Source organism: Branchiostoma belcheri, unplaced genomic scaffold, assembly GCF_001625305.1.
Source record: "Branchiostoma belcheri isolate BF01 breed outbred unplaced genomic scaffold, Haploidv18h27 scaffold240, whole genome shotgun sequence".
NCBI classification, from domain to species: domain Eukaryota; kingdom Metazoa; phylum Chordata; class Leptocardii; order Amphioxiformes; family Branchiostomatidae; genus Branchiostoma; species Branchiostoma belcheri.
The window spans coordinates 202,961-216,738 of NW_017803844.1; the positions used below are offsets into that span (position 1 = coordinate 202,961).

At 42.6% G+C, this 13,778-nt stretch overlaps 1 pseudogene; it reads right to left on the reverse strand.

The window, feature by feature from the left end:
- Nucleotides 1-361: 361 nt before the first annotated feature.
- LOC109471228 overlaps nucleotides 362-13,778 on the reverse strand; it is a 15,541-nt pseudogene continuing 2,124 nt past the window's right edge.

The following is a 13,778-nucleotide window of genomic DNA, read 5'->3' on the forward strand; positions in this document are numbered from 1 at the left end:
TGTACCCCTTGCAGTTCAGATCAGCACTTTTGTGCTGTGCATCAGGCATACCTGCTGCACGGAAGTTATGTGGATTTTTGGGCCATGCAGCAGAATTGGGCTGCTCTTAGTGCAAAAGAACATTCAAGAAGGTTGGTAAAAAAACGACTATTCTGGTTTTTATCGCAACACTTGGCCGCCAAGATGTGTGTCATTCTTTGTCCACAGCCGTACTTTTTGTGGCAGCTTTTTGTTTTACTTGTAAGATTAACAGTTATAGAAACAGTCATCTGTCCTAAGTCAAAGTTTTCTGTGCTGATTTCTGTCTGCTGCCGATGGCAGTCCGGGAACGAGTTCGCCGTGTGGCGAAGGACGTTTTTGGTTATGAAACTTTGCGACAGGGTCGGGAGGACGCCGTGTTGGGGATTTTGGATGGGCACGACGTCTTCGTTGGACTGCCGACGGGGGCCGGCAAAACATTCTGCTTTCAGGCCATACCGTCGTGCATCAACTCCCCCGAACCATTCGTTGTCATCATCAGTCCACTGACAGCACTGCAGCCTGCAGCTATATCATGCACTAATAACAATTTTTAGTGACTAAACTGTCAGAGTCTTGAGTATACAAACTGAAAATATCTACTTTGTCTCACTTAAGATGACTAAACTGGGTACTTGAGAAATTGGCAAATCACTTGTACTCCTCAGATTTTTATGTCATTATGGCAGACAGAACAAAATTGGAATTTCAATGAAAAACAAGGTCATCCGAAGATTTCCTTCACAGTGACTTAAGAAGAGGAAGAATCATATACAGTATGTTATAGCTATATAATGCAACAGCTGCAGGCATGTAGTCAAATCATAATGATAAGTTGCAAATCATTGTTCAATGGCATCATCACTGAAATATTTACTTGTCTTGAACCACTATAGGTCCTGCCACTGAAGCCACCAACAAGGAAAAGCTACAACGGATACACACTCAGTGGAAAGTAATGGATGAGGATGCAAAGAAGAGGCATCAAGAGCAGGCAGACCAGGTCAAAGCAGTCAAAATAGAGGACCTAACAGAAGAGGAAAAGCTGGCACACAGCAACCATCTGGTGAAGCGACTACACAGCCTGGTTTATATAATAGTAAAAAATGTATAATGATTGTTCCGAAATTTGGCAGCTGTCAAAGGTCATGGATAGCAAAATGTAGACTGATCCAAATCATAACTACTCAAGACGATAGCTATTCATCAAAGTGCGTTTCATCCATAATCCTGATACATTTTTTGTACGCTGTCTTATCAATTCACAAATTCGGTAGTTGTTTAGTGAAAATTATAATAAAATAAAATGACTATATTTCATTTCAGTCAGAAGACTTCAAGAACTGCGGCCTGGAGATGGTTGTGATGTTGTACTGCCCAACTCCCTCTCCAGGAGTGCAGTTTGCTGGTACCCCAAGAGGCAGACAGTACCTCACAGACAGGGCAGGCAAAATGCACTTCGACTTCCTTACAGCCATGAATGGTATGTTAGTCATCAAGTTTCCTTTGCTAGTAATGTAAGGCCATGTTGATTTGATTATATGGATGACATCCTCTGGGAACCCCAAAACTGATTTAAGCATGCGAATAAAAAAAGTTACTTTCTGTATGAAATATACATGGTCATGTAGGTTGAACAAATGACTAATAATTTCGTTTTTGCTTACAGATGGAAATACTGGTGCTGCCAGCAGTAAGAAACACCTAAGTGATCTACAAGCAGAGGTCAGAGCAACACTGAATGAGAAATATGGTATGTTTGCTAACCAAATGCATGTTATAAATGTATAGGGCTCTGTTTATGTGTCATTTACATGATAGCCTGCCATTTATACTTGTAGCATATCTTAATTTCCTCACGAAATAGTCAATGGTTTCCAGCTATATCTTTCAGTGGATTTCAACTAGTAGTGCTCTTATGGTCTTACACCATATTTTTCATGTTCTATGGTTCTTCGGAATGTGCATGTTTTTCTGTAGAGCCTCATTGACATTAGATGCACTGGTCATTCTTTTGTATCTTTCTCCCCTCAGTTCTTATAAACCATTTCATTGTAAAGTTATAGTATTCTAGCACCCAATTTTTCACAAAAGGTTAAGATGCAAGGTGCCCATGTGTTGACTGGTTCAAGTGATTGTTTGGTAATAGATACAGTCTGATGAAAATCAAGCAGATATCAGGAGGGAAAGACTGTAGAATGAAACAAGAAGTCAGATTTACTTCACAACTGTGAACAATAAAGTACATTTTGTTTTACAAAATATGTCTTCTCTGTTAGAAAGACCTCATGATCTATATATTTTAGAACAAACTGTGTGCTACATTAAATACAATTAACAATTAATTCCACAACTTTCAGTCGCAGCAACCAAGCTGCGTGTGAAGGTATGGAAATGCATGTTTGTACATGTAGACGAGTGCGTTGATCGTCGATCCCAGACCATACCTTGCAACACTTTTTTTCTTCACATACAGATTTGGTATACATATCACAGTATTTGTAAATTTTCACATCTTGTGAGAGGCTGGCAAGTGCATTTTGTTGGAACATTGGACATCACCAGTAAATGTGGGGTCTCTGGCACACCTCAAGGACCTGGTGAACAGGAGAACACTTGATTTGAAAGGTAACTTATTTCATTGACCTCTGTTAATTTGTCTTTATATTGCTCACACTTGGCAACATATGATGGGGCGTTGGAAAAATATGGAAAGTATAACTGTTGAACATGTTTATGTGTTTTGACATGATTGTTGACTAAAACTTACACGCGATGCACAATGTGACGCCGGCCTGCCGCCTGTAGAGAAGAGGGATTATCTTTAAGCAACAAACGGAAGAAGGCAAAAACAGCTTCAACTACACTTCTGGATCAGATAGACCGCAAGACTGGGGTAGTATTGGTAACATCTTGTTGAGGCTCAGCCAAGATTTTGAATAATCAAATCAGCAAGCTGCTGTAGACTACTAGTAGATTTTTTTAATATATTATGCAAATAGCTGTAATGTATACAATGACATGTTGCCTATCGTTTTGTAATATGCAGTAACCTGCTTGACGTCGTGTTCGATGGGGAAGTAGTGACCAAGGCCTCGTTTGTCTGTCAGGACGATGGAACTGTGAGCCTGACCTTGGAAGAGGTAGTAAAGGCCAACACAGCCTCGTCAAGAGATTCACGTGAGTGTCTTCTTGCATAAATCAAGAATCTAATCTTTAAGCTTAACGAAGCATTCATAATCGGTTAAGAGTTCATCGTACATAATTTCAAACGTTTTAGGTTAGTCAAATGGTTTTGCACTTATAAAGTTTTGCCTCAAAAACACACCTTATGCTTGTACTGTAATGTTAGGCTAGCCTGGGTGCCGTCCTTCTTGCATGTTTTTGCATGCAGGTATGCATGGAAATGATTTTATTGTTTCATTTCTTTTACAGGTACAGGGTACATTCTACTGGAAGCTGGATGATGTCAAAAATCCGGCACAGCCGAGCCCGACAATGCTTCCCCGGTCACCGCGCCAGACAACAACGCCTCCCCGGTCACCGAAGGAACCGAGCCCGATAACAACGCTTCCCCGGTCACCGAAGGAACCAAGCCCGACAACAACGCCTCCCCGGTCACCGAAGAAGACACCGCCCGTCCCGCCCACCGTCTCCTAACCACCAAGAAGCGAAAACGGCCAGCCAAGAAAACTACGGGTACTAGATTTTGGAAATACTAGTATTATAATTTGAAGGTAGGTTCAAGAGGCTGTACACTATCCCGGTTTTTGGCTAGCACAGTACATAGCAGATGGCGTTGACAATGTGGGTGCCGCCCAGATGATGATGCACAGTGTTTCCACACCTGACACTGTCGCATCCTGCAAAGGAACAACAGCTGAAGACATACTACGGCATACCATCCAAGCCGAAGTAAGAGCAACAGCAGAGATGGGCACATTCTCAGGTATGTGCTATCGAAACTCTGCTGTAATCAGAATGCAACTTATGGAGGCAGATGGACCAACTATTTGAAATATTTATGTGCAAAATTATAATAAGTTTGTTTTGTATCAATACCGGCTGCAGCTGTTAAAAGTAGAAAAGTCTGTTCTACAGTTTATAAGACATTCGTTCATTCAGCTCCACTACTACATGTGGATATGACTTGTAGCTGCAATTAAAACTGCTTTGTTTAATTTCACTTAAAATGTGTTGTACAGTTGTCATCATGTTGATGTGAAGCAATGCTAATAAATTACAAACCTTTTTGTCCGTAAATAATCATGCACATAAAGATTCTGCTATAGGATGTTACCTACGTTGCTGTGTCGAGAAAGTAGGTAAACCTAAGAAGAAGCTACTTCACAAGGTTGGAAACTTTGAAGCCACAGATCATATCAATGGACCTTTGACCGTGAAAGGCAAAACGTCGGGTTGGTGATTTAAACGCCACTTAGAATCGAAGAGGATGACTTCAGCACATAAAGCACTGAATAGTCAAATGTAAACTTCAGCCTCAGCACAAGGGGGGGGGGGTTGGTACTGATGACTAAGATATCCATGAGACTGATAATGGAACCTGGAGCCAGCTCTCACACGCCTCTCAGTCATTTCGAGATGTCACTGCCATTGCACAGAAAAGTGATTAATACCTCTTTTCAGACAAATGTCAAAACTGTTTTGCATTGGTCTGTGCTCACAACAGAAGAAAGAAATGTTGCTGCATTTGATTGCAGTAAAGTAGATGGCACACAGCGGTTCTTCAGTTACCAATGGCCACTTTGCAAAAGACAACCAGAGGTCACCCACTACGCCTGCTAATATTCTACTGTAAAACTGACACACATCGCAGCAGCTACATATCACGTACCATAACAGACTGGAAGATAGCCACACCCACATCACTACCGAAATTCTAAATGTGACTGGCTCGACATATGGGCCTTCCCACATCTGAGTAAAACATACACTATACTAGGACGGCCATTCACTTTCCTCCTTTTTCATCACTTTGTACAGATATAGTTAAGTTTTGTTTCACTTTGTTGTGAGCACCACCACCGCCGGCCGTACTTTGCCGTGCAGAGAGGGTTTTGATCCAGTATCTATAAGACTAAGACACCTACATTGAATACCACTGTACATTAATGGTGTAATCATGATAGCGATCCACTCTGCAAGCACATACATATGGTGTTTTCGAACCAGGTACGGTTGCATCATCTGGTAGAGTCACTGTTGATGCCAATGAATTACATCTTCATACAACTACTAACATACGTACACGTAGATGTCTCAGTGTATATCGCTATCTCGGTAGACTAGTTGAAGAATGTAAACAAATCCCACATGCATTAAGAGTATCCCAAATGCAGCAACACCTTTCCTAAATTATTCGGTAGCGCCAACCTTAAACGATTTGAGGCATTAAAATCCAACAAACCCATCTAACTAAGCTGAACAAGCCCCCACTGAACCAGAGGCACAGTCCCCGAGGTCTGGGTTTCCAAGAGGCTTGACAGCTTTTAAAGAACACTAATCTATAAGCTTGATGTTCTGCCTTTTCAGTCAAGGTTTAGTATCTAAAGATGTGTTTTAATAGAATTTCCCGTATTCACGCTGTGATGATTTTTGCCGGTTCAAGACTTCAGAGATCACCAGACCGTTGTGCTTGGCGAACACGTCCTCTTTGGGTTGACCTGCACAAGAGAAGCATTTACTGTACGTTTAAAACACGCTGCCCTGTCGTGGTGACAGCGATCCTAGACTGACGCACTCTACTCTGAAAAGGTGCAAAACATCAACATTTTCCAGATGTCATCTACATGTCATCCAGATGTATATAGATGGCCATAGATGTCTCTATCGTGGTCTAGCTATTCATTCATTCAGCTATCATACTATATCAATACTAGGCTGCATATCACCGTTACAGCAGCAGCTGAGCTTTGTTCTGTAATATCGACGATATAAGAAGCAGCACCGGGCTGCTCGTCATGTGATCGGAACGCCACACGACTGTTGTTGTCCTTGTTCAAGGTCTAATACTATCTTCCTGGACCCTTGGCGCTGGTTTGCGGTTCAGCGTCAAACAATATGTCCATCTAGGAATTTGATATGGCTCTTGGTGACCAAGCTATTCACGGGCATGGATAGTATACCCATTCAGTAATTACACAAAGAACTCGACCAACTGTAACGGAATATTCTAAAAGATATACAAATACAATCTAACCCCTATAGGCGTACAGGCTGAGCATCGTGAGTTACCCCTACGAAGACGGTCCCTCACCACTCACCAGTGACAACTACGAACCCAAACACAATCTAAAACAGCCATTCTATGTGATAACTTCATGGTTTCGAGGAAAAATACTCAAAGAAGCGAGGTAGAAACCCAGGCCTGTAGAAACCTTACCTCACAAATATCATGGTCACCCTGCACTGACGCTACACTCTACAGACGTCCGCAGCACTCTAATTACAGACATTACATCCATCCGCTCCGACATCTGGAGGGTCGCAACACTCTTAATAAAGGGCAAAAGGGGAGTCTACACCACCAAGACCTGGGGACTATATACCAGTATGTCTTAGCAATCAATTTAACTACGTATTCGGCAAACCGTTACGGCAGACGCGTCCTGTTTACCTCGCACTACTTTATGGTGGTGAGTTGATACACTGCCTTTAGGAAGATATTTGGTGGGGCTGCTTTAGGGGTTTACACAACACCATTCTGTACAAGATTAGCCAGTAAACGCAGCATACTTCAGTCCAACTCTTACCGGAATAACCTGAAATCACGGAATAACTTCTGACTAACGGAGCATTCTAAAACACAAGAGGGTTTTCAAACCAGATATATCATAACAATATAGTGGCAACAAAGAGGGCCATAGAGGTGAAATTTCGGGCGTTATCATTGAGAATCTCATTTGTGAAAAGACAAATAGAACAGATGTTGTATAGCACCATGTGGTGTCCTGTGGCATAACGGTGTTCGGCTCAGACCCAAGATGACCCGGGTTCGAATCCTACCCGATGCCGCCGATGGTGTGAACGGCAATGCTAATGAAAGATGAAAATTAAATTTAAGCACAGGTCAAGTAAGCACAGGTCAAAGGAACGAATGTTTGGTATGGAGTACTTTAATGAGGGCCTGCATGACCTTTTTCGTTAAGCGTTATGGGCTATTTTAATTAAGGGTTAATCACCCACCCCGAGGTGAGTGTGGTGTGATAAATTAAAGCCTTGTCAGTCAGTTGCTATAACAACCGAATGAAGCCACTGAGTGGGCGCAGCGAACGAGGTGGCTTTATGAGGTGGTCATAGCAACTGACAAGGCTTTATCACACCATATTCTCAGAGAAAGGGCGGGCCATTAACGCTATTATCATATAGCCTATCAAAACTAATACACAGTTAAAACAGCCAAATCCCTGTATAGCTCATGAACCCTGAAATACATTTAACATTCATATGAGCACAAATGCGGTATGTGGTTAATAAACTGTACATCACTTCAAATTGAAAGCTAACAGGTCCGTGGAAATGAACCTGGTCGCTAAAGAGCTGCGACATCCGTTTCGGGTTGTCAAAAAAAGACGCATTAGCTTCTCATGATTGGGCCACGTGTACCTAGGTCAGGTAGCACTGCTTTGTTGTATTCTGAATTAGAAAGGGTGAGTGCTGCGCCTAGTGCATCTGAACATAGCTCCTTTTGCTTTTCGGTCGAGTCATGCCTGTATCTACGAACTGAAAATTCGTTCCTATGACCGGAAATTCCCTCTCGTCTCGAATCCTGCCTCGTCGAGAACTTGTATAGCCGTAACCCTGACACTTTGGTTTGTGTATGTCGTGTATGGTTTGCTGAGTCCAGCAGCGCGAGAGATGTACTACATCAGTGAGCCAAGCTTGTTCCGGCCAACAGGCTGGTTGAAGTACCATGGCGCATTTCAACCCGGCTTCCATAGTAGATTTGGCCTTTGTAATAGGAAAGGGCATCCGTTTTGTTGTAGCTTACTGCAATATAGTTCAAATGCTTTCGCTGGGCAGGGGCGCTTGTCACTGGACGATGCGTCACATATAGTCTTGGTGAAGGTTGGGTGTCGCTTCGTAGGTGACCTGGATGGTTCTTCTGATGTTCGTTGTACCGAAGGGTGTAGTATTTCCTTCCTCCACCATCTGTGTCGGCAACAAAGTCACTGAGTGAAGGTCCTCATTTCCCCCTCCCTCTTCGGCATAGGTATAAACGCGAGATAGAAATATACCAGTCGTTGATAGATCATCTACACTCAAAGCCTTTGTCTCGAACATTTTACTGATGTCACATGCTAGGATTGGTGGATATGGCTTGGAAGTGTCTTTTCCATCTCTCTTCAGGTGCTTGAGCATTCCAACATACAGGTTGTTGGCAGCTTGGAACTCTTTGTCTTTCCATTGAGGTTTTTTCTACCTCCATGGTCTTTCATAATGTTGTATTTACAGTGGTCTTTTTCTACCTCCATGGTCTTTCATAATGTTGTATTTACAGTGGTAGGGAGGCCCGGTGAGGTGTCGATGCATAGCGGCTCTCAGACATGCGCCATGCGTAGCTTGACATCTCTGTAGTTTTTTCCACTCTCCCTTCTTCTAACTTACAAAGCGATTCTCAACGGAAACGTTATCGCCCTTTCGCGTCTGTGATGGCCTCCCACTTATCAGTATCTTCCATGTCACCCTTGGACGACTTCTCGCTCTTCTGCCCTGCGGCGTCCACCCTTAAACCGGCTACTCTTGTCAAATCAGTTGCTGGTTTGCGAAGAACATGGCCAAGCCATGTCTTCTCTGCGAACACGCAGGGTCTCGCTCACTGGTTTAAGGCCTGTCTTCAGGTGTAGGTTCTTGTTCGATATGGTGTTAGGCCAAAAGATTTTGAGGATTCGTCATAGACATTTGTTCTGGAATACATTCAGTTTATGCTGTATAAGTGCCGTCTCCTTTCAACACTCCGCAGAACACTCAGGACGTTGCTTTTAAAGATGTTAGTTTTGGTATGTATGTTAGTGTTTCTCTATACCGGTCTTAGAATTGCAAATGCCTGATTTTTCTAGAGTGAGTCACGGTGTAGACTATCAAAGGCTTTCTCGAAATCGACGAAAACCACATAAAGAGCACTGTTCCATTCCTGTGTTTGCTCTAGAATCTGTCTTAGCACGAATATGTGGTCAGTGCACGATCGGCCCATAAAACCAGCCTGTTCTACTCTCAGGACTGTGTCCACAGCTGCTGAACACCTTACAGGTGAGTGATAACAGGGTAATGCCTCTCCAGTTATTATAGTTTTGCAAATTTCCTTTCTTAGGTATTTTAACAATCAGACTAGTTTTCCATTCTTCAGGTATGGTTTCTCTATTCCATATGTCTTGAAAGATGTCTCTGAGAATTTTGGGTCTCACTTGTTCATCTGCTTTCAACATTTCTGGGCATATCCCGTCATCTCCCGGTGCTTTACCGTTCTTAAGCTTTCTGATTGCTTCTTTCACTTCCCAGGCGGTAATGTTATTCAGGTTTATACCGAGGTCTACTTCTGCCTCTGTGATATCAGGGAGTGCCTGGGGTTGTGGTCTGGGGTTGTGGTTGTGGTCTGTGCGATATTTGCGTCAACTGTTGCCCAAAACAGCTCTTTTATGGCGTCGTTGAGCTCCCCTGATGTACCATGTTCCCTTCCCCATGCTGCCTGCACTACATTGCTATCTACCTTGGCTGTGACTCTTGCATTAGCCGCCCTAATAGCATATGCTACAGCCTTAGCCTCCTTAATGTTGATGTGTAACTATCTTGTTCACTCCAGTATTCGGATTATGTGATCCACCTATGTACACTATCCGGCAAGTCTTGGACAGCTCCCCATTTTAGGTCCGAAGCGTCCGAGGACATCGTTAGCGTAACATGTCTCTCATCCCGCTATTGCATGCAACCTTCCCACTTACCCTGAAATCTCCATTCCGATCTCCTTTCTTAACATCCCTGCAAGCTGTATTGACTCCTGCATTCTTTGCACATGTGATCTATATGTGCTTCTCTAGCAAACAGCTTAGCTGCAGGTACCACTAACTACGACGTGGTCGTAGCCGGATTTATCATCGCATTTTGTTTGGAATGTGTCCTTCTCTACATATCGTGTAATATCTACCTGTTTATCTAAGGTTAAGGTATCTTTGGTCGCAACATAGCCTTGGTTTAGAAGGTTCTACTGTTAATGGCATTACTAGGTAGGGCGGTTGTACCTCCTCGACCTTTCCCCACACAGAAATAGCCCCTGTTTTGATCCGCTCCATCAGTGTTTCCGAGATGAATTCTACAAAAGGTTTACAAGCTGGGCTATTATGGAAAACTTGTTGTGGCGGATAATCAGCGTCAATCGTTTTCCCCTGAAAAGGGCCTTTGAAAGGAATGATGAACTTTTCTACATCTACTCCTTGTGTAATCCATTCTAAAATTAGGTCTCTATTATCATGGTTCATTGGTATTAATTCCCATTCTTGTACAGGCTTTTGCCCTACAAACAAGTCGGGGTTTGGGAATTTTACAAGTGTTGCATTAGCTCGGGCTGCCCCTGTCGCTACCTCCTGGACGCTAGGGGGCGCTGTCGAAGTGGAGTACCAAGGTCACCGGTTGGCCATGCATGTTTACATAATGCATCTTCCGCTGGCTGGCTTCACGCAGAGCTTCAGTTGTGTCGAAATGTGCTGATTTCTCCCACTCCGGGAATAGCCAATCTTGTTTCCGCTTTTTTATGCCATCAAGCTAAAAGGCGAAGTATTTAACGTTTTAGCGAGCTTCCTTTTTATAATAACGCTGGTGTATTAAGATTGGAGCTATACTGATCTGTACTTAGAGACTATAACATGAAAGGAAGGAGTATAAACAAACACTCTGCATTGACGGGGTAATCAAATGGTTACGGTTATGCGGACGATATGTCTATATATTATATATTATCGATATATATTACATATATTTTAACGTTTCAAAACAGCGGAGTTGTTCTATCGGATAAAATTGACATGATCCGTATCCCTTCGTGAAATATTTTATTGCAGACATCAGCAGTAACATACATCATACCCCACGCACGTACAAATGGCTCTTTTTTCACATCTAAATAGACACAATGTTGGAGAAAGAAATGCGATAACCTATAGAGCTCATAGCCAGAGTTGTAATCCCAACATTTTTTTAAATCCTACACGACGCAATGGTGGTTATATTACATAACCAAGTATACAGTGAGCGAAGGAAAATATCACTCACAAATTGGCACTTTTCGAATCTTAGTTGGCACAGTGCCAGTTACAGCGCAAAGTCAAATAGACAGCTTTGCCAATCTACACATCAAGACTTTTTTTTTAAATCCCAGTCGGCGTAAAGGCGGTCGTAATGTACAGTGGTGCCAAGAATATTTGTTACGTATTTAATAGCAGCATACACATCGAGTTCTTATTGAAAATCTTTGTCGACATAAATTTTTAAAAAAAGTGGCAGGTATCACCCGGGTATATACAATGTTGCCAAGACGTTAACTATGTAATAGCAGTATATGCAAGGTCCTTTTAAAAAATCTGTCGCGACAAAATGGCAGTTATTACACGTAGTCCAGATATATACTATTGCAGTTATTACACGTAGTCCAGATATATACTATGTTGCCACAAAGTTACCTATATAATAACTGTATATACATTGACACCTTTTCCGAAATTCCAGTTGGTAAGAAATGCAGTCATAACTTAGGGTCAGAATGTACCTTGTCATCAAGGTGGTGTCTCAAAGATTACACATTACGTCGTGGGGTCGTGTGGCGTAGCGGCAGAGTGCGCGACTCGGAACTTAGGGTCCCGGGTTCGAGTCCTGACATGCCACCGATCTTGTGCCCTTGGGAAAGGCACTTCACACGACTTTCCTCACTTCGCTCAGGTAAAAATGAGTATTGTCCTGTCGTAGATATGGTGATGGCTGTGGATGATCGTCGTTCCATACCGGAATACCCCTACTTATTTATTGAGAATTACAGAGACGAAACTGAGAGGAGTCAGCAACAGGATAGAATCCTTTTACAAGGCTGACTCCTCCAAACAAATGATAAATAATAAAAACATGAATATACAAAATATAAGAATAACAATAATAATAATAATAATAATAATGACGACAGTGGCTGCAGAACTGAGAAATATAATGGATGAGTAAGTTCGTTAACAGTTAGACCAGGTACTAATATTGTAAACGTCGAAATGGGTGGACAGTAAATGAGGGTAGTGTAGATACGGCTTGTTCAAAACGTTTGTCTGATTAATTTGGAGTTCCTGAGGCGTCTGATTTCTGTTGGGAGAGCATTCCATATGTAAACAATTCTGAAGAAAAAAGAATGCTTAAAGGTCGTTGTATGGCCTTTTCTAGGCCAGATTATGTGCTCTCAAGTAAGAATGTGAAAAGGTTAGGTAATTGTCAATATCAATATCGTAAAAACCTGAGAAACATTTGAAAATCAAAACCAAATCTAGTATTTCGCGTCTATATGACAATGGTAATAGTGAACAGGTAAGCACCCTTTCTTTGTACGTGTAGTCAGTGGAGTAATTATTTATAATGTATTTGGTTCCACGTCTCTGTACACTTTCCAGTCTTTCTATTAGTTCATGTGTATGACGAGACCATACCGTGGAACAGCAAAGTCCAGCAACGTGGGGATTAATTGATCTTAGCAAGGGTGATCCGTGGGTTCTGCAAGACACACATTTTAGCTTGGATGGTCGACAAGTTGATGATAACCATAGGGTATACAAGTACCCTGAGGATATCAGAAGGTTGTAGGAGGATCTCCCAGGGAGGATCCGGAACTGGTTAAGGAAAATTAAGCAGGCCGTCTGCCCCCTCTCCTGTCCCGCAATACATCTCTACGATATGGACAATATTTCTGAGAGTGACCATATGTTTCACACGCATCGCACTTTTTGCCTCGGAACACCGAGGAGAACCCCGCCCGGGGGAACCATTGCTTAGGGGGAGGTGGCGGCCACGCTGGCTGACGATGGTACCCAGACTAGCTGTTTTACCACCTTTGCGAACTTTGCTCCTGCCCTCTCGTCTGTGTCAGAGCCCAACGCTCATAAAGGACAATACATGTCTTTTACCTATTGTATAAACCCGTGACAGCAAAACAAACACTCAAACAGTTCACTATTCACACTGCGCAATTATTGGTACATCCTGTATGAGTTATGGGGCAGTGCCAGAGTCGCTACGCCCATCCTAGTTACCCTAACTATTACTTCAACGCAATATCTTAACTCCCTAAATCTTCCTACATTATCCCCTTACTCATCCCAATCTTATCCCAATCTGATCTAAATATCCTAACACCTGACTTTAACATTTATTTCTACCTACAAGAAAAGAGAGACACACCACTAATAAAGATTTCACCAGCTTTGTTATTTATACAAAAATCTCTGTCGGCCAGCGGCCTTAGCTGTAACAATATAGCGGAAAATTCCTCCGCTTTCGGATGATTTTGATGTTTAGCCCTGACGGATAGAGTTTCCAACAAGCCGACTGCACATCGGGCGTCAAAGGCAGCTGAAGGCCTAGCTACTGGCCAGCTGAATCAGTTCCTCTTTGATTCCCTCTACACAATCACCCTTCATCTTGTTGACTTCTTCCTTCAGCGCCGCGAACTCTCTTCACATAGACATAGTGTCGAGATCCTGCACAAACACAAGTTTACACTT